Raw genomic sequence first — 23,102 nt, forward strand, 5'->3', positions numbered from 1 at the left:
TTGAGGCACTTACCATCTACCTAACAGTAAGGGATGGTGCTCTGAGTGTGGCTTCTGGTTCATAGCTTGAATCTGACACTTGATGTACAGATGACCTTGAACAAATTACTCACATATTCTAAATCTCAGTTTCCCTAGGTTTGATTTCCCTAAAAGCAGACCCTGAGGCAAGGATTTGACTGTAAGCAGTTTATTTGGCAGGTGATTCTAGGAAGTAAGGAAGTGGGCAGGGAGGAAAGGTAATAAAGGGTGAGACAGAAAGGGGTTTACAGATATGAGCAACTGAGGCTCCATCACACAGGGACCCACAGAAGAAATGACTGGGCAGAACACAGCTCAAACTTTTCCCAAAGAGGAGAGAAAGCCAGGGTATTTATCCACCTCCATGAGTGTCTATACCTCATTGGTTAGGACACTTTGGGGTTGTCAATATGTTAGCACTTTGGCCTGCCCACTTGGGCTGAACACATTCTCTGGAGGTCACTTGGGCAGCATGATGCTGGAAGCCACTATATATAAGGAAATGGTCTGCACAGCAACTTAAGGCTGAGTCAAGGAGATCCTGGGAGGGCACTGACAGGTGTACAGAGAGGGTGATACTGTTCCTTACTTCATAGATGTGTTGTAGAGATTTGTGAGAAATGCTTAGCACAATGTCTGGCACAAATAAGTACTCAATAAAAATTATTTTTAAGAGTATTATTGGGCCTCCCTGGTGGCACAGTGGTTGAGAGTCCGCCTGCCGATGCAGAGGACACGGGTTCATGCCCCGGTCCGGGAAGATCCCACGTGCCGCGGAGCAGCTGGGCCCGTGAGCCATGGCCGCTGAGCCTGTGCATCCGGAGCCTGTGCTCCGCAACGGGAGAGGCCACAACAGTGAGAGGCCCGCGTACAGAAAAAAAAAAAAAAAAAAAAGAGTATTATTCACATCTTATGGCTACAATATTAACAAATAAGAATGTAGGGCAATAAAAAACAGGACACAGTTGTTAAGTGCTTAGAGATAACTTCTGGAGGACAGCCTGAAAGACAACATTAAAGGGAGGTTCAAATTTTTTGAGATTAACTTAGAGGGGTGTTTACAGGCAAAGAGATGCATATTAGAGATGGGGTGTAAGACAAGACATGCATAAAATGTGTTGGTGTGTGACTTTCAGGTTCAGAATGAATTAGAGACTATTATGAAATCACTCATTCATTCACTAACAAAACTAAAGTTGAACAGTGTCAGTGTATCAGACAGTATTAGAGGCTGGGATTTTAAAGATAATAAAAAGAAAAAGAAAACTGGAAAGAACTGTGGCATAAATTGTTAAATGAAAAAAATCATGATTCGGTGTAGTATGTTATTAGATGAACTATTTGTCAGAAAATATATAAACCCATATAGACATGTATGTGTATCCCCAAACAGGAAGTGTTTATGTATACCTAAAACCAAGTGGGTTAACTGGTAACTGCAGATGTCTTTAGAGAGAGCAACTATGGGCAGAGGTGACAGGAATACTTATTTTTGCCATATTCTTACTATATCCTTTGAATTTTATAGCATATGCTTTATGCATTACTTATTTAAAAACTAGGATTTTAGGGCTTCCCTGGTGGCACAGTGGTTGAGGGTCCACCTGCCGATGCAGGTGACATGGGTTCATGCCCCGGTCCGGGAAGATCCCACATGCCGCGGAACAGCTGGGCCCGTGAGCCATGACCGCTGAGCCTGCGCGTCCAGAGCCTGTGCTCCGCAACGGGAGAGGCCACAACAGTGAGAGGCCCCTGTACTGAAAAAAAAAAAAAAAAAAAAAAACCAAAAACAAAACAAAACAATTTTAAAAGAGGTTTGCAGCAGATATCATATCTTGTATGCCATGAGAAAAGAGGAATTTCAGCTACTTCTTGGTGGCCAGTGGGACAAGCACTGATGATCTGTTCCATGGGCTTTCCCGTTTCTTTTTAAACATCTGTTGCATGTTTCCATAGACCCCCATCAGCTGGCAGAACCAAACCCACTCTACTCAGCTTTGCTCCAATCACCTCCTAAGCCCAGAGTAAAAATCCAAGTGCTAACATCTGCATCCTGCCTGGGCCGGGCTGACCCATCTCCTTGCCCAGTCACCCTCTCCCTCTGCAGAACAGTCAGAGCTTAAAATACATACTGGGAAGCCTTCAGTGGCACATTGTTTTGAGGCCATGGGAGTGAATTAAATTATCCAAGACTAATATTTACTTCTCTCACACTTTGCAGAAGCATCTATTGATGGTGTACGATGTGATGGACTTTGTTCCAGGTGCAGAGAGAGGCAGAAAAGTGTATTAGATGCAGTCCCTGCCCTTAAAGATCAGCCTTGAACCTATGGGAGTTCCCAGCTAGGTCCAGAAGGGAGTACCCTCCTACTGGCCTTGGTCTCACCAACTCTGCACAGTTCTGGGTAACTCTCTTACCATTAGTTTCTCTTCCTCCTTCCATTCTAAAATTTAGGCTGAGAGCTAGCTTAGAAAACACAAATGCAGAACATTGGCATAGTACTCAAATGTCCTGAAAGAGCTTTTAATGTGTTTTCAGAAGCCATTTTTCAGTCGACTGCTGACCTGTTTATTGACTTTCTACTATATGCCCTGTGACACAGTTCTACCATATGGCAGTTCCTAGAGTGAGGTGACAGGGGGGTGTTAAAAGATGAATAAAGTATAATCTCTAGCTTTAGGATGTTACAACATAATTAAAGAAATGCATGAATATCTATAACATTAAAATACAGCATATTGTTAAGTACCAAATCAGTAGTACACAGATAACTACTCCCAGAGTTGAGAAACTGAAGATCCAGGGCTTTTAAAATGACTCACTAGGAATAAGACAAAAATGAGTGGAGATAATTATCAAAAGACCTGGAGGGTTGGAGCAGATGCCTGGATGGACCAGGCTCAGAGTATGAATGGAGAAATAGGAATTAGAGACAGAGAAAATAAATAACATTACATTTTGTCCTAATGTCCAGTTTCCCATCATTTAAATAGCCACAATAGTTTTCTTTTGTTAGTTTTTATCTGGCTTTCTACTTTTGACCCTTGCAGGGACTTGTATTTTATAGCTGTGTCTTGCACATAGCATGCATTTAATTTTTTTAAAAGTACAACACGAAGATACATCCACCAACCTGAGACTGATATATTTACTTTTATTATGATTACCATATTACATTGTCTTTTTTTTTTTACCAACTTAATTTGTGCTTTCTCTTCACTGTGTTTTGTTATTTTGCCTCTTCCATTTTCAAAAATTAGAAAATATAACACACCTGAAAAAAGATTTAATAACGGTATTTAAAAACAACAGTAAACACCCATGGATCATTCATCTAGTGAAAACCCCTGTGAACACCATACAAATTGTATTTCCCTCCTTCCCCAAAGAAAAAAAACATAATTTGAATTTTTGTAATAATCATTCCCATTTACATAGTTTTTACCACTTACATATGTATCCTCAAGTTGCCTATTTTTCTGATTCTTATGGCATATATTATGGTATTTCATTCTACATACTTTTTAGTGACTTGCCTCTTTTATTAATTTCCTTAGCATCTTTATAATTGTTTATGGACATAAGAAAAGACCAGTCCTTCAGATCTACAATAAGCTTCTGAAAAAAGCCGCTAAAGGATTCACCAAATTGCCTGATCTGTGCATTTCAATTAAGGACTATAGTGTGTTTGGGGTACTTAATTCTTCCTGCAAATACCCTCCTAAACCAAAGCAAAACAGAAAAAAAACCCATGTATTTGAGCTTTTCTGTTTGTAGGTAGCACTTGTCCTGTCCTCGATATGTAATTGAATTTCAATTCTAGAGAATTTAGTGGCAGTCGGTTTCTCATAAAGCTTAGTGTACTAGCTACATGAATAGTCCTTCTGTTTGGAAAAGAGTAGCTCCTCTTCCCAGCTATCTACTTAGAAACATATGCTTTTCTGAATACCAGTCCTGGAATCTCCAAAGAAGAAATGTGACATTTACTTTAGAATTATGTAAAACAAAGCCACTACCCTAATGATTGTGAACACATCAGGGGTATATCACTAACCATACATATGTCAAGGGTATTTAACCTTTTAAAGAATCAATTATGCATATATGATATGCATCTAAATGCCACACAGCTTTTTCCTCCTTGTTTCTAGGTCATCCTTTTGCGTAAATTTAGTTTCGAAGTGCTGGTAAACAGTAAGATTTAAATGTGTTTACATTCTGAGTAGTTGATTATTTATCTAAATGCCTCCTTAGCCAAAAGCTTTCATGGATCATCAGAGGGAATCTCAGGGTTGGTGGAGACCCAGGTCATTTGCTTTGAGTCCCTACTGTAGGGTACCACTTTCCCATTCAAATGGAGATGTACTATTCATTGTCGACTGCCAGGCACAAAGGGAATGGGAGTTGGAAAGGAAAAATATAGAAGGAAAAGAAAAGAGGAGAACGCAAACACTGATCCACTACTAGCTCCTTTCATCCTCAGCCCATTTTTCAGATGAGAACACTAAAACCTGGAGAACTTTAGTGTCCAGTCCAAGGTTTGAAGGGAGGGATTAAAATCCAGTCTACATGACAAACAGTGTTTACTACGTCATGCAACCTTTCTGTAAAGAAGTGACTTGTTCTCTACTTCCAGCAGAAATGGGTTAATTCTAGAAAAATACTTTTACCCCTTCAGTCTACAAAGACCTCAAAGGCACATATTTTTCTCTACAGAGATAATTTATTAGAAGTTCATTGATGACATCTCCTAAACCAGTCTGGATCTCTCAACAACCTCTAGGTCACTTCCTCATTTCCTCCAGAAAGTCAATATTTCAAAAACATGACAACAACTTTCTTGGCTCCAAAATATTTTGCATAGGCCCACTCCAGAGTCCCTCAGGAGACAAAGAAATGTAGATGCAATTCAAACGATCTGGATTCTGACCTCTTAGTGCCCTTTCAATGTATATCACAGTATTCCTAAAATTTCCCCATTGAAATACCCTTCTACTAGGTAGAAGTGTATTTAGTGGCTGAAGCCACTAAATGTGCGTTCCAAGGAGTCTAGAGGCACTGATCTAAGCTCGATAGATGTTGGTTTGAAATCTCACGTTAACTTAAAAATCCATCAGAATTTTGCATTTATGCTTGTTTGAGTGTTTTTTTTATTATGTTTTAATATGGACCTGCCATATTTTTAATTCAATTGAAAATTCAGGAGGATATGCTGTTTGTTTTCTATGACTCTGCATACTGTTTAGTACACGCCTACATTACCTAAGTTTGAGAATCACGACTGGTGGTAGTATGGTGTATGCTCAAGAGATTGGACAGATCCAGATCACTCTCCCCCTCAACCTCGGTCCTTTAAGACAACCAGCTCAGCACCCAGTCTAAGAACCCTCCACATGGAGACCCCGAGCCAGTCACACCAAAAGACACACTGAGAGATACTAACTGGGCATCAGAGAGAAACCCGTACCCCTTAGCTCTTTTTGCCGAAGACACAGAAACTGAGACTTTGATGGTCCAAATCTTTATTTCTGAAAAGTGTCTCTGATACAGGTTCTCTTTTAAAACCAAATCTTGTGTTGCGTTAGCAAGTACTCATATGAACAGATTCTGCAGACCACACAGATGGGCAAACTTGAATCTTATAGGTCTCCATTTTCTTGTAGAGGGGAAGAAACAAGCATGAAATTTTAATTTTCTTTTATGGGTTGCTCCCAAGCTGTCTGAATTACATTTACATACAGGTCCAACAAAGACAACACCTGTACCCCTTGTGATATGGATAACCGTCATCTCTCGAGACTACTTTATCCAGGTACATAGAATATGAATGTTTATGACTTTAAAATATTTAAATGATTTTTGCACTTTATATTGCTTTTAGGGAGCTTAATTGTATCATTTCCAAGTATGATGGCATCTGTATTAGATTAATGGTGCTGGTTGCAAGCTAAAGTCCTCAGTGTGCTCTCTGCTAAAATTTAGAGGCTGCTTGGAATTGAGGACTTTTCTAACCTTACTTTAAAAAGCAGATGGAAAATTTGCAAAGAGAGATTCTCCTAGTCATTACAATTTACACATCACCTAGTAGCATGCTTCAAATGGTTATATTGCTAACGTTCATCATTTATGGTTTGATTTCTAACATACTGCATAAATGATCACTTCAGGCAAAGATTAGAAGAATAATTTGTAACAAAGCAAAGCTCAAAGCCGGAGCCCTAGGGCTGAAGTCATAGTAGAAAGCAGAAAGTTGTGTATATGTATGAGAACATCTTGCTCTCTTAAGGCCAATAAACAAGTAAACACAGAGACAAATATAAACTAATGTGCTTCACCACCTTGACAGTGAAGCTAGCAGCCTCACTGGGAACTTCTTAGAAATGGAGAATCTCAAGCCTCAGCACACACACCCTGAATAAGAATCTGTATTTTTAACAAGATTCATATGCACATTGTAAAGTCTGAGAAGCTCCTTTAGAATATCACTGGAAAGATCTAGAAGAACCTAGTCACAGTAAACGAATGAGGGAGGGCACCTGCATGGCTGAGAACAAAAAAGGAAAGGAGACTGATTTTCATCATATTCCCTTTTTAGTGTTTGAATTTTGTAGCATATTCATGAATACTTATTCGGAAACATCTTAAAATGTATTTAACCATGCATTTGAATGGCTTAATAAAAATAACTTGATTAAAGACAAATAGTAATCTTGGTGAAGTAGAAAGAATCTAGATCAACAAATTTTAAAATTTCCAATAAACAAAGACAAAAGCTCATTAAGACGAGTAAATTCAAAGTAAGTTTAGTATACTCTTTATCATAATTTGGTATTAGCAAAATCACCAGTAAGTTTTGCAAATTCCATTTTTCAGCTGTGTGAACTTCAGTGGTGAGTGGTGCTATTTCTTTTCAGGTGCACTGTCTCTTAGAATTCAGTAAATGAGTTTCATTTCGAAAAAGAATGATTTTTAATTAAGACAGGCGGGCAGGATTCATCAAAAGTAAAATGAATGAGGGAGAAACCAGAAGATCTCAATAATAATAATAATAATAATAATAATAATAATAAAACATTTTTGGTATTTTATCCACAATTGATTCTCTACAAATACATTTGAAATAATACTAAAATATGCCCCAGTTCTCTGGGGTTCTTGTCTAATAGAATTAGTCGTTTAGACAAATGGTCTTTCACATAATCTGTTTACTTTCTTAAAAAATTAGGATTATTATCTATACTCTGTCACCGGAATGTATACTCTAAGGGACAGTGGTTTGTTTTGTTCATTAATTTAGTCACAACCTCTGGAATGGTGCCTGGCACATAGTAGGTGCTCATTTGTTAAGCAAATGAGTGAAATAAACTTGGAACCTATTAGTTTTTATTAAAGCACACCAAATGAGGGCAATTGTTTGTAGCCAAATCTATTGTTTTATTATTTAGCAGGAATCATTTATAACCAGCAACTTTGCTTTAAAAATAAAGTCAGAACTGCCCTGAACAGTCCATCTCATGCCCATAGTTTTCATCCTGACCTGCTACTTTTAGTAAAGTCTTCAGTAAGCAGAAATAGAAAATTTTATTTATTTTCTATTAGGAAACCAATTAAGCAAAAAAAAAAAAAAAAAAAAAAAGAAAGAAACAAAGTTAAATAATGCCAAACAAAGCCCTTTCTCCAAAATATAAAATGAAATTATGAGGCACTTTCACTCAGTAAAGAAAACTACTGTGTGTACATGAATTCAGCATTTGGGAATCCTTAGGGACTCTTCAGGGCTACTTTGTAGTTTTCTAATCCAGGATACTGTCTTTTAGCCACTACCCTAGTGAAGGTAGGCTAGCCTGTTCCCAACAGTGCCTAGAGAAAAGAAATAGGCATGATGTAAATATCCCTGCCTCATAATGTCTATTAAATAATAATGGCTGTTATTCCTACATTTTCATATTCATGATTCCTGTCCCTCCCTACCTCTCCTCCCTCAAATCAAATATGAACCATTAAGTGAGCTGCCTGGGAAGGTCAAGCTTTTTTCCAGCTTTTGCAAACAGAGGAGGAGAAAGCGCAGTGTTCACTATACTTTCTCCCTTTTCAAATATAAGACTGGATGATACAAAAATCCCAGCTTTCCCAGTCCTCCCAGTACAGAGGAGGGGTCAGGGAGAGAGGAAGTTAGGCAGAAACTGACAGGGAGGGCTTATCGCCTTGGCAATCGGGGAACCTGGATTTTCTGGCACAAGTCTCATTTTATTCTCTTAAATAAACAAATTACCAAATAGGTAGCTAATTGTGGTTTCAATTTTACACCCTTGTAAAACTTTTCTTAGGAGTTTATTTAAAGACAAAATAAGACCACGTGACAATATTTTTGTTCAGAAAGACATAGTTAGTTCTTTGGGCATCTTATTGGACCTACTGAAAGACATTAAATGGAACCCAGCAAATGAAACCAGCCATATTCTGTGTCTATTCAGATTCCCCAAATATTTCATTTAACTTGTCCCTTGATCATCCTCCAGCACAACCTAGAGTTTGCTTGCAATGACATTTAATTCGAAGAATATTTCCTTTTAATTTCAAACAAACTAGAACAGGCTCTTTATTGCACATACGTGAAGATATGAAAAAGGGGATTCATTCAGTCATATTTTAGTCATTTTATTATTTTTTTTTACACTTCAAGGGCTTTCCAATTTGAATTTTTTTTTTTTTTTTTTTTGCGGTATGCGGGCCTCTCACTGTCGGGGCCTCTCCCGTTGCAGAGCACAGGCTCAGTGGGCATGGCTCACGGGCCCAGCCACTCTGCAGCATGTGGGATCCTCCCGGACCGGGGCACGAACCCGTGTCCCCTGCATCGGCAGGCAGACTTTCAACCACTGCGCCACCAGGGAAGCCCCACCAATTTGAATTTTTGAAGACAACAGATACAAATTATTGTGCCCAGTGCCCCAGAGTGGACTGACTTTCCTCTCTCCCTTCAAACTTTGTTTATATTCTGTGGAAGCTAATGCAATGCAAATGTTTCTCATCATTTGGTAGCATTTTCCAGAACCTCATCTAGCCACTGCATAGTCTTCTCTGCTTCCCAGTACTCACGTTAAACAAGAAAGATGAGGGGTTCTACAAGTGTGAATTAATTTAGGTAGCAGGAAACACAAGAGTAAATGAATTTGATAGTTACAGGTATTCCACAGCTGTAATATTAGCATTTTTATTCTAGAGTCTTTATAATGATGCAGAGAGAGTGCAAAACTTGAATTAAGGTGATAGCTGCAGGTCTCTGGGAATTTGTGGGCGAGGTGGAGGCAAGAGGAAGATGACAATAATGGAGAAGCAAACCAACACAGGTCAATGCTGACTCGGCATTAGTAAACCGAGATAACTAGGAAAGAGGCAGCTAAATAAATTAGACAGAAATAAGGCAGACAGTAGGTGCTGTTTATTAAACAGCTATGATATGCCAGGCTCTCAGGTCCGCATTTTGCATTTCTGGTCCTCACAAAAGCATCTTATACTTTGATTACAGATGAAGGGGGTTTGGCTCATAAAGGTTGAGTAACGTGACAATGCAAGTTAAAATATCCTCAGAGCTACAATACTCCTGATCTCAGTGGATGACAACAAGAGGTGAAGGAGAGCTAGAATCTGCATAGGGACATCACCAAGTCCACTGTTTCCTAAAGTGCAGCCCTGGTCCACCTCACCTATTGGGATCTTCTAGGATGCTTATTAAGGTTGCAATTTCTAAGGTCTCACTTCAGATCTATTAAATTCGAATCTCCAAGGGATGGGAGCCCTGGATCTTCATTTTAAACACCACCACTAGATGATATATATTTCCAAAACAATTGAGACCATCTGCCCTAATGGAAGGTTCACATTATATACATCAGCCTCATCTTGGGAAGGGGATATCCACTTTGTAGATGAGTATATATTTAATATATAAGGTTTGGGAGAATTCTGTTCTAAATAATAACCCCTTTGATTTTATGATTTTTCTATCATTCCTAAAGAGACTTTTAATAATTAGCTCAGTTAATAGTACTACAGGAGCTCAAAGTTTGGGGATGATTATAAAGGTCCATATATAACCTTATGCCTAATCTATAATCCCATAGGCCCTCTCTGCAATATTCTGTCTTGTGGTGGCACAAGTACCTACTGATGGGGACCTCACTCTTTCACAAACCAGTGATACCAATGCTGTGACGGTGAAGGGTGCTAACCTTCCCCACATATGGATTTAACCCCTGCTTTGGTCTTATTACCTAGAATAATCTTTGCAAAGAAAAACATAATTCTCCTGTTTTAAATTTTTTAAAGGCTTTCCATGGCAATTGGAATGAACCTCAAACATCGCTATTATGGCCCATAATACCTTATCTAGGATTTCACTTACTCCTTACCTGCTATCTAACATTTGAGAACGTCCTTCCCAGCTCTCTCCCAAGGCTTGTGCCCATGCAGTTTCTTCCTGCTGTGTTTCATCTTTCAGGTCTCAGACCAAATGTCCACTTTTCAGAGAGTCATTCCCTGACTATGTCATCTAAATAAGTCACCTCACATTATTTTCTATCATTATAGTCTGCTTTTTCCCTTAAGACTGAGTATTACAATTTTTAATGATGTTTCAACATGTTTATTTATTTATGATTTCTTAGCCATTCAAACCCAAGCCCACTATACACAAAACTACAAACAGATGCTAAACTCTATAAGGAAATGGTCTATCCTTGGATATTCCATCATCAAGCACTTATGTGGGTGTGTATATTTTTAAAAATTAAATCTTGTCTCTATCACACACACACACACACACATTTTCCTGAGTGAATGCTATCAGTACATCTGAGTTATGTTGACCAGACACCATGGCAGCCACCTAACCTGCAACACAGAAAACTGCCTTTACATGAAAAAACTTATTTCTGTTGATGATTGGATTTTAGGTTGATCACCTTTCAGACCTAAGTCATGAGGAGTTATAAATATGACATAAAACATATCTGCGGACATTTTATACTTTGGATGAACACTGGTCTATATACGAGATATCTTAAAATTGGGTTCTGGTTCTCTCAATAAGCTGTGTGACTTGTGCCCAAGTCACCTGCCTTCTCTGGGTGGGAGCAATGGAGGTCATGGGAAACGATCAGGTCAGAGGCATCTTTAGAAGGAGAGGCTGAATGTGTTTGCCAATGAATTCAACTGCAGCAGGAGAGAAAAAAAGAATCAAAGAATGATGCCAATCCTTTTGTGTTAGAAACTAGACAGAGGTGCATTTTATGAGATGAAAAAACAAAAAACACTGCAGATTTGAGGGATTTCAAGAGTTTGGTATTTGTACAATGTTTAAGAAGCATAAATAGCATCCAAGAAGACATGTCAAGTAGGTAGCTGAATAAATGAGTCTGAAGTTTGAATACAATATCTTTGCTGAAGGTATAAATGTGGACTTAACGGGAATTAGATAATTTAGGGAGTATAACTAGAGCAAAGATGAGGGCTGAGTACTGAGTCAGGAGACTTTCACATTTAGAGGTTGGAAAATCAGGAGAAGCCATCAAATGAGACTGGGAGGGGCCAGTAAAGTAGAAGCAACAAGAAGGAGGTCACAAAACCAGACAAAACGAATCACATTTCCAGCTCACTACTAAGTATATTCTATGTTTTAAACATGATTTGCAGGGCTTCCCTGGTGGTGCAGTGGTTAAGAATCTGCCTGCCAATGCAGGGGACACGGGTTCAAGCCCTGGTCCAGGAAGATCCCACATGCCGCAGAGCAGCTAAGCCCACGCGCCACAACTACTGAGCCTGAGTGCCACAACTACTGAAGCCTACGTGCCTAGAGCCCATGCTCCACAACAAGAGAAGCCACGGCAATGAGAAGCCCCTGCACCACAACGAAGAGTAACCCCCACTCGCCGCAACTAGAGAAAAGCTCGTGCGCAGCAATGAAGACCCAACACAGCCAAAAATAAAAATAAATAAATTTATTAAAAAAATAAACATGATTTGCAGGATGGATTTTTAAGTAAATCAATATAATCATGTACTGAGTCAGAAGACCCTGGACAAATGTGGGCTGTGACATTGCACACTCTGTAGTTAAAAGAATGACCATAAGGTTCTTAGCAGGGCTTCCCCGCACTTTTCCCTGCTTTGCGAAAGTACAGATATGTGGGGTGGGAAGTAAGAGAAGGTTTTCGATAAATCAATGAGTTTTTCAGACAAGTCTAATTACTTTGCATTCAGATGAACTTACTTTCACTAGAAGTGCATGCTTTCATTATCAAACTAATGTAGCCATATTACAAAGCCTTAGGAAACCAGAGAAAAAATAAACATGTTCCCCATGAGTCTACCTTTCTCAGCTACTGGTAATAATTTTAAACTAGTTTCTTAAACTTTTTAACTAGTCATAAGTAATCATATAATTGTGAAACTGATTTTTTTTCTCTTGTCATTACCCAGCCAGGTTAATAAGATCTGTTCAGTTAGATATTTGGATAAGTCAGCTTGCAGGTGTTCAGGAAGATATTTTAATTTTCATTAAAACAGAGATATGAGAAAAGAAATGCTCTCATCATCTAAGCCATTGTGCCCTTTTACCTTCTCTTCCCACTCATTCCTGTCTTGGAATTTAATTGTGGTGTCTACAGCTGTGGCAGTCATTCTGTGACCTTGAGGTGGCATGCCTGAGTGTGGCAGAACCAAAGGGTGGAAAAAGCTTAGAATTTTTATGACATCTTTAAATAACAGAATTAATGCCAGTATTTACCTCTATATTCCCCTCTCCCTTCCCTTCTCCCCGTAGGTAACCACTAGTTTATGCTCTATATCTGTGAGTCTACTTCTTTTTTGTTATATTCACTAGTTTGTTGTATTTTTCAGATTCCATACACAGGTGATGTTAGACTTTCTCTGACTTATTTCACTTAGCATAATACCTTCCAAGTATGTCCATGTTGCTGCAAATGGCAAAATTTCATTTTTTTTATGTCTGAGTAGTATTGCATTGTATAAAGTGACCACATCTTCTTTATCCATTCATCTGTTGATGGACATTTAGGTTGCTTCCATATGTTTGCAATTGTAAATAATGCTGCTGTGAATATTGGGGTGCGTGTATATTTTCAAATTTATGTTTTTGGTTTTTTGGGGGTGTATACCCACGAGTGGAATTGCTGGGTCGAATGGTATCTCATTGTGGTTTTGATTTGCATTTCCCTAATGATTAGTGATGTTGAGCATCTTTTCATGTGCCTGTTCATCATCTACTTTTCTTCTTTTGAAAAACGTCTATTCAGTACTTATGCCCATTTTTAAATCAGGTTATTTGTTTTTTGAAGTTGAGTTGTTTGAACTGTTTCTATATTTTGGATATTAATCCCTTATCGATAATATCATCTGCAAATATTTTCTCCCATTCAATATGCTGCCCTTTTGTTTTCATGATGGTTTCCTTTGATGTGCAAAGTCTTTGAGTTTAATTAGGTCCCTTTTGTTTATTTTTGTTTTTATTTCCTTTGCTTTAGGAGACAGATCCAAAAAAATATTGCTGTGATTTATGTCAGAGTGTTCTGCCTATGTTTTCCTCTAGGAGTTTTATAGTTTCTGGTCTTACATTTAGGCCTTTAATCTATTTTGAGTTTATTTTTGTGTACAGTGTTAGAGAATGTTCTAATTTCATTCTTTTACATGTGACTGTCCAGTTTTCCCAGCACCACTTATTGAAGAGACTGTCTTTTCTCCATTGTGTATTCTTGCCTCCTTTGTTGTGGGTGGATTAACTGACCATAAGTGCATGGGCTTATTTCTGGGCTCTCTATTCTGTTCCACTGATCCATGCATCTGCTTTTGTGCAAGTAGCATATCGTTTTGATTACTGTGGCTTTGTAGTATAGTCTGGAGTCAGGGAGTGTGATTACTCCAGCTCTGTTCTTCTTTCTAAATTTTGTTTTGTCTATTCAGGGTCTTTTGTGTTTCCATACAAATTTTAACATTATTTGTTCTAGTTCTGTGAAAAATGTACTTGGTATTTTGGTAGTTTGCTTTGGCTATTTGGGGTCTTATGTGGTTCCATACAAATTTTAAGATTAACTTTCTTATTTCTGTAAAAAATACTATTGGAATTTTTATATGGATGGCATTAAATTTGTCTTTCACCTCCAGGTTAAATTTATACATAGGTATTTTATTCTTTTTGATGCAACTGAAAATCGGATTGTTTTCTTAACTTCTCTTTCTGATAGTTTGTTATTAGTGTATAGAAACTCAAAATATTTGTGAATTAAATTTGTATCCTGCAACTTTACTGAATTCATTTATTCTAACAGTTTTTTTGATGGAGTGTTTAGGGTTTTCTATATATGATATCATGTCATCCACAAATAGTGACACTTTTACTTCTTCTTTTCCAATTTAGATGCCTTTTATTTCTTTTTCTTGCCTAATTGCCCTGACGAGGACTTCCAATATTATGTTGAGTAAAAGTGGCCAGAGAGGGCATCCTTGTCTTGTTCTTGATCTTAGAGGAAAAGCTTTTAGCCATTCACTACTGAGCATAATGTTAGCTGAGGGTTTGTCATATATGGCCTTTATTATGTTGAGGTATGTTCCCTCTATACCCACTTGGTTGAGAGTTTTTATCATAAATTGTTGTTGGATTTTGCCAAATGCGTTTTCTGCATTTATTGAGATATCATGATTTTTATTCTTCATTTTGTTAATGTAGTGTACCACATTGACTGATTTGAGGATGTTGAGCCATCCTTGCATCCCTGAAATAATACCCACTTGATGATGGTGTATGATAATTCTAATGTATTGTTGAATTTGGTTTGTTAATATTTTGTTGAGGACTTCTATATGTAAATTCATCAAGAATATTGGCCTGTAATTTCCTCTGCTTGTGGCATCCTTCTCTGGTTTTGGTATCAAGGTGATGATGGCCTTGTAAAATAAGTTTGGAGGAGTTCCCTCCTCTTCTGTTTTTTGAAAGACTTTGAGAAGGACTGGTATTATTCTTCTTTGAATGATTGGTAGAATTCATCAGTGAAGCCTTCTCATCCTTGATTTTGTTTTTTTGAGAGGTTTTTGATTACTGATTCAATCTGCTTACTAGTCACCATTCTGTTGAGACCTTCTATTTCATAATGATTTAGTCTTGGTAGACTGTATGTTTCTAGGAGTTTATCAGTTTCTTCTAGCTTGTCCAATTTGTTGGCATATAATAGTTTATAGCAGTCTCTTACACTTCTTTGTACTTCTGTGGTATCAGATGTAACATCTCCTCTTTCATTTCTGATATTGTTTATTTAAGTCCTCTCTCTCTCTCTCTTTTTTTTTTTTGTAAGTCTAGCTAAAGACATGCCAATTTAGTTTGCCTTTTGAAATATCCAGCTCTTAGTTTTAATAATCTTCTCTATTATCTTTTTAGTCTCTATTTCTTTTATTTGTGCTCTGATATTTGTTATTTCCTTTGATTTTAAGTCTCTTTTGTCTAAGTATAGTTACCCCAGCTTTCTTTTGACTTATATTTGTGTGAAACATCTTTTCCATCCCTTCACCTTCAGTCTGTGTGTGTCCTTATGTCTAAAGTGAGTCTGTTGTAGACAACATGTAGATTTTTTTAAAAATTCATTCAGGCACTCTATGTCTTTTGATTGGAGAATTTAGTCCAGCAAAAGCCTATATGAAGACCTTTTACCAGGTAAGAAAAAGTCCAATTTTTTCAAACCACTGATATTTGCATTTTCTAGTATTTGAAGCTAAAATTATTCCTAACTGAAACATACATTATCATGAATATTTCCCCATTTATTCCTGTTTTTATAACCATAATTTGAATGGAGATATAATAATCATTGTAGCAAAAGTAACTTATCTAACCCTCCATTCTGAGAGTTATATGTGTTTTGGGGGGGAACTTTCTAGGTCTGCTCCTTAAAAAAGTTTTTGCTGTTAGTAAAAATTAAAGTTAGTATTTTGGAATACATTTTCTGGAATGAAAAAAGACTATGATACCTTCTTCCCATCTATTGCTTAGACACTTATTGATACCAAATGACCTTAAATACTTGTACCAAAATTTATAATTTCCAACAAAAGTCCATTGAAGGAAAAACCTAAGATGTTTATTTCATGATATAAATGTATGCTATGAACTAGCATCACCCTAAACACTATTTTTTGCTCTCTTTTTATATTAACTACAATTTTAGAGACAAAGAGGTTAGGTAATTGATTCATCTGCCCTTATAAAGGCTCTTCTTCCTCTGTGTTATTCATCCACAGTGGGAAAGCAAGACACATTTGCTCAGCATGTGGTTATATAATCACAAAAAGAGAGTTTTTATTCTATACAAATAAGAAATTCTCAGAAAGGGGTGCAAGTGTCTGCAAAAACAAAGACTTGGATAATCTCTACTTCCTGTTTTTTTCCTTCCTTTTTCAGTTTGTTTTATGATTTTCCAGTCATTATTTTCTCAGTCTAGAGATGAGAAAATTATACCATTTCATACATTTGCAGCATTACCACAGAGATGAGAGACCAATCTTGCTCTAGGTTTGTCCAGGAAGCAGAAGCAAGGTCCATGGACAGACATTATAAGAAAAAAGATTTCATCTCTGCATGAATATGATTGTATCTAATAGCTAAGGCAGCCCAAAAGATCACAGGCTACCTCAGATACAGTGAGTTTCCTATTACCAAGAGTACTCATACTGAGATGATTGACTGACACAAATACTATAGAAAGGGGACCACAGTGAGCAGCAAAAGCTTGGCCTAGACGTCTTCTAAGATTGATAACAAAAATCTAAGAAATAATCTTGCCATGCTTTGTTGACGGGTTTCCTCCAACCAAGCCCTGAATTCTGGAGATCTTAACTTTTAAATATAGAAATAAAGTATTCAAACACAAGTTCTAAATTTCTTATCATAAAATTTTATGATATATATGTATATATAAATTATTATAAATACATGTATGTACTTATCGCTTAACCAATAGTCTCAAAATGGACACTTTAATCACATTTTTCCTAAGCAAAAGAGATATTATTTGGATTTAAATAGTTTTGAAACAAAAGACACACACACACACACACACACACAGAGGCCCTGGATGTACATTACATCTTGATCCTGTTCTGGGTTCCACACTGGTCCATGCACTTTGATCTATCAGAGCTGATGTATTCATTGCACAGATTTCTCAGTGTTGCTGTTTGCATTTCCACTAAGCTCAGTCTGTAAAGTACAGGATCTTCATTGCCTGCATTTATATGACCCTAATTATTTACTGATATTTGCTTCTGCATAAATTCATGTAAATCATTGAAATCAAGAAATGCACTGCTATATAATAAATGTGTCTGCTACGGTTGCCCTCTAATATTTGAGTGTGGGTTCTTGTGCTAATGTCAAGGGCAGGGTTTTATAAGCCATCATGACTTTCAGAGAGAAGAATCAGGGTTGCCACATGCAATTCAAACTTGTCCTGAACAAGTTTGTCTGACTGAGGGCTGTGTGGGGACTTAAATCCTGCTTGCCCTCAGCTCACCAAGCCATGAGCCCTGGTATTGGGTCATGTCCACTGGACTTATGACCTCCCATCAAGTGGGATTTCCAGAAGATTTACAAATAATAATTATAGACACAAATGAAAGAAGCCTATTGTTTCATTAACATGCATTATTCAACTTGACCATGAAAGATTAATCTATAGCCTATAATCTCATACCATTCTATAGTACAGATAAAAATAATGAAATATAAATAAGTGACTTCCAAAGGAATTACAGTTAGTCAAAGGAGAATAATACAGTCAAGTTCAACTGGCTTTTAATCCAACTGATTTTTTTAAACAATTATAATAAAATATTGTTAGCATGATATATGTATAGCATAAAGGATATTGAGGTTTATTATATTACAAAAAAAATGAATAATTTCTACTTTCAAACTTACTTCTTTATATTTTTTTTCTTGTCTTGTCTTATGTATCTGTTTAGTCATGTTCTATGTGAACACCTATTAATAGAGACCATGACATTATAAGCCTACAGTTTGGGTGAATAATTTTATGAATTGCTTCATCTCAATGTTATACCATATCTTCGTTTGTTGGATTCTGAGAAATGGGCCTATACAATGGTTAGAGTGTAACAGTTTTACCTAATCCTGTATTTGATATTGTGATTTACAATAAGAAATATATATTTGGTCTTCCTGGAACACAGCCCCTAAAACTCTTGTAATTTCCGAATCAATAAGAGCAATGGGATAATCTTTTGCTAAAATACTTGTTCTCAAATAGTTCCAAAGTGAAATAGTGAGAAAGGTGAGAGGAGTGCCTTGTTATTCATAACAAGCCCCTTTCAACCTCACCTGAGTTTGTTAATGAGGTGACTTTCAGAAAGCCCCTAAGGATGGGGGCTGGTTGCTGGTGGAGCCAACCATGTGATTAGAAGGTTGGGATTTTCAGCACCTACCCCACCACCTCCAGGGAGGGGAGAGGAGCTGGAGGTTGAACCAATCCCCCATTGCAAATGATTTAATCAATCGTGCCTACATTATGATGCCTCCATAAAAACCTAAAAGGACTGGATTGGAAGTGATTTGGGGTTGATGACCTGTAGAGGTGCTGGGAGAGTGGCTCACCAGGAGGGCATGGAGGCTCTGTGCCCCCTGCATCTCTTCCATAAGGCTGTTCCTGAGTTATATCTTTTACACTAAACAGATAATCTAGGATGTCAAATATTTTCCTGAGCTCTATGACCTGCTCTAGCAAATTAATTGAGCCCAAGGAGGAAGTTGTTAAGAATCTCTGATTTATGGCGAGTGAGTCAGAAGAGGAGGTGACAACTAGGACTTGGGATTGGCATCTGAAGCAGGGAAGCAGGGGCAGTCTTGTGGCCTGAGCCCTCAACCTCTGGGATCTGATGTTAAATCGTAGGACACCCAGCTGGTGTGGCTGATTTCCTTGATGTGTAGAAAAACCCACACATTTGGTATCACAGTGAAGTGTAGTAGGAAAGTAAAGGAGAAATCTCAGGAGTGTTTTTTCCAAATCACTAGAAGAATTACAGATTAGTTTTCTCCAGTCTTAGTTTTTCTGTCTCTCTTACGTACCAGATTTTAACCAGTTCCCTCTTACCCCACCTTCAACAGATGCAAACATGCACCACACATAAGTGTTTTCCTGTTCTCCTGCCTCCCCAGCAAAAGGCTCTAGAGAAATGCATCATAAAAATATTAACAGGATGGAGAGGGAGTGAGTAAAAGGGTGAGAGAAGAAAAGAGTAGATAGTATGTGATTTAACAAGTATGTCTCTCCACACCTTTCTTGCTGTTGTTAGCCAAAGAGTTGCACAGACCTAACCTCACCCAAAGGAAGACTTCTCGAATGATTCAGAGAGAGAGACCAGCTATTTCTATGAAGCCCCTACAGCCTCAGTATTCCACACAGGAGAGCTATGGAAATCCCTGGGGAGAATCTATGGAGCCATTATTATACTATTAACAGATTCTCATGTTTTTATACTGGGAAGTGTGGGACTGTGTTATAACAGACTTACATAGATGATCGTGGTTATATGGTTTTTATTATTAAATATTTAAATGTAAAAATTAAAGAGAGTAATGTGAACAACACCTAGGTACATATCCTCCAGAATTAATGAATATTTAAATCTTTCCAGATTAATTTTTCATTTTACAATGTTAGAGATGCAGTTGACTTGCCTTCCTCAATGTTAGTCCCTCTCATCTTTCCCCAGAAACACACATAATTCTGGAGTGGACATGTATCCAACTCATCTTTGTTTTTACATTTCCATCATGCTTTTTGTGTGTGTATTTAAACAGCATACAGAAAAGTTTTATGTGTTTCTAAAATTTACAGAAAACTGTATCATTCCTGACGGATCATTTTGAAGTCTGTTCCCCCCCTCCCAGTAAATTTTGTTTTTGAGACCTATTCACATTGATAAATGTATACCTTATTTAATTGTTTCATTTTAACTACTCTACTGTAGGCATATATCACATTTTATCTATTCCTCTAAGGACGGATATTTAACTAATTTTCTTCCTTCCTTCCTCCCTCCTTCCTTCCTCCCTCCCTCCCTCCTTCCCTTCCTTCCTCCCTTCTTCCCTCCCTTCCTTTTCTTACAGTAAACAAAAAAGCAAAGCACATAAGCATGAGTCCCAGAGTTTCTGAAAGTTCAGTTATCTTACATATATGTTTCAGAACTATAATTCAACATCTACATACACTACAAACTGATCACTACCACAAGTCTAGTTATCATCCATCACCATAGAGTTGACCCCCTTCACCCATTTTTCTCAATCCTCTTATCTTCTGGCAACCACTAGTCTGATCTCTATATCTCTGTTTGTTTAGTTTTACTTCATTTGGTTGTTTCTTTTGTTTTTTTGAAGTCCACATAGGAGTGAAATCATACAGTGTTTGTCTTTTTCCATATCATTTATTTCACATAGCATCATATCTTCAAAGTCCATCCATGTTGTCACAAATGGCAAGATTTCATTCTTTTTATGGCTGAATAGTGCTCCAGTGTGTGTATATATACCTAATCTTCTTTATCCATTCATCCACTGATGGGCCCTTAGGCTGTTTCCATATCTTGGCTCTTGTAAATAATGCTACAATGAACATAAGAGTGCATATATATTTGCAAATTAGTGTTTCCATGTACTTCAGATAAATACCCAGAAGTGAAATATCTGGGTCATATGGTAGTTCTATTCTTAATTTTTTGAGGATACCCCATATTGTTTTCCATAGTTGTAGCACCAAAATACAGCCTCACAAACAGTGTATGAGAGTTCCATTTTCCCCACAGCCAACATTTGTTATTACATGTTTTTTCAATAACAGTCACTCTAACATGTGTGAGGTGATATCTCACTATGGTTTTGATTTGCATATCCCTAATAATTACTGACACTGGACATTTATTTCATGTATGTTGGCCATCTGTCTGTCTTCTTTGCAAAAATACCTATTCAGGTTCTCTGACCATTTGGGTTGTGTTTTTGTTGTTGAGTTGTGTCAGGTTGTTATTTTTTTAAAATATATTTTGGATATTAGACCCTTATCAGAATATTATTTGCAAATATCTCCTTCCATTCAGTAGGTTGCCTTTTCTTTTTGTTGATGGTTTCCTTCACTGTGCAAGTGCTTTTTATTTTGACATAATCCCATTTGTTTACTTTTGCTTTTGCTTCCCTTGCCTTTGGAGTCATATCCATGAAAACATCACTAAAACTGATGTCAAAGAGGTTACCATTTATGTTTTCTTCTAGGACTTTTATGTTTTCAGGTCTTACATTCAAGGCTTTAATCTATTTTGAATTAATTTTGTTGTATGGCTTAATATAGTGGTCTAGTTTCATTCTTTTGCACATAGCTGCCCAGTTTTCCCAACACCATTTACTAAAGAGACAGTCCTTTCTCCACTGTTTGTTCTTTATTCCTTTGCCAAAAACTTAATTGTCCAAATATGTGTGGATTTATTTCTGGACTCTCTATTCTATCTCATTGATCTGTGTGTCTGTTTTTGTGTCAGTTACCATACTGTTTTGATTATTATAGGTTTGTAGTATAGTTTGAAATCAGGAGTGTGATACCTCTAGCTTTGCTCTTCCGTCTCAAGATTTTTGGCTATGTGAGATCTTTGTAGGTCCATACATATTTTAGAATTACTTGTTCTATTTCTGTGAAATACACTGTTGGAATTTTGATAGGAAATTCATTGACTCTGCAGATTGTTTCGGGTAGTATGAAAAAATAAAATGAATAAAAATATGAATTCTCCCAATCCATGAACATGGAATATCTTTCCACTTATTTGTATCTTCTTAAATTTCTTTAATCAGCATCTTATAGTTTTCAGTATAGAGGTCTTTCACCAACTTGGTTAAATTTATTCCTAGGTGTTTTAGTCTTTTTGATGCCATTGTAAATGAAATTGTTTTCCTAATTTCTCTTTCTGATGGTTATTAGTATATAGAAACACCACAGATTTCTATACATTTTGTATCCAAAGACTTTACTGAATTTGTTTATTAGCTCTAACAGGTTTTTGGTGGAGTCTTGAGAATTTTCTATGTAAGTGTCATCTGCAAATAGTGATAGTTTTACTTCTTTTCCAAGTTGGATTCCTTTTATTTTTTCTTGCCTTTATTTTTACTTGCCTAATTGCTGTGGCTAGGACTTCAAAGCTATGTTGAATAAAAGTGGCTAGAGTGAGTATCCTTGTCTTGTTCTTGATCATAGAGGAACAGCTTTCACTTTTTCTTTGTTTCTTTGTTGGTATAGTGTTAGCTGTAGGTTTGTCATATATGGCCTTTATTATGTTGAGGTAAATTCCCTCTATACCCACTTTGTTGAACGTTTTTATTAAAAATGGATGTTAAATTTGTTAAATGCTTTTTCTGCATCAACTGAAGTGATCATATGATTTTTATCCTTTGTTTTATAAATGTGGTGTATCATATTGACAGATTATCACATATTGAAACATACTTGCACCTCTGGAATAAAACCCACCTGATCTTGGTGTATGATTCTTTTAATGTATTATTTGCTAATTTTTTTTTTTTCTTTTTGCGGTATGCGGGCCTCTCACTGTTGTGGCCTCTCCCGTTGCGGAGCACAGGCTCCGGACACGCAGGCCCAGCGGCCGTGGCTCACGGGCCCAGCCGCTCCGCGGCATATGGGATCCTCCCAGACCGGGGCACGAACCCGTATCCCCTGCATCGGCAGGCGGACTCTCAACCACTGCGCCACCAGGGAGGCCCTATTTGCTAATATTTTGTTTAAGATTTTGCATCTAAATCATCAAGATTATTGTCACATAATTTTTTTTTTTAAGTGCCCTTGTCTGTTTTCTGATTCAGGGCTTCAGAAAATATGTTTGGAAGATTTGCCTTCTCTTCAATTTTTTTGAAAAATTTGAGAAGAATAGGTATTAAATCTTCTTTGAATGATTTGTAGAATTCTTCAGTGAAGTCCTCTGGTAATGGACTTCTGCTCTT

At 37.2% G+C, this 23,102-nt stretch overlaps 1 protein-coding gene across 1 annotated transcript in view; it reads right to left on the reverse strand.

The window, feature by feature from the left end:
* KCNH8 (potassium voltage-gated channel subfamily H member 8) overlaps positions 1–23,102 on the reverse strand; it is a gene marked incomplete at both ends in the record, with an annotated part of 347,867 nt that overhangs the window by 222,666 nt on the left and 102,099 nt on the right. The gene's annotated exons all lie outside the window — the stretch shown is intronic.

Source organism: Mesoplodon mirus (genome assembly GCF_964341445.2).
Source record: "Mesoplodon mirus genome assembly, chromosome: 6".
NCBI lineage: Eukaryota > Metazoa > Chordata > Mammalia > Artiodactyla > Ziphiidae > Mesoplodon > Mesoplodon mirus.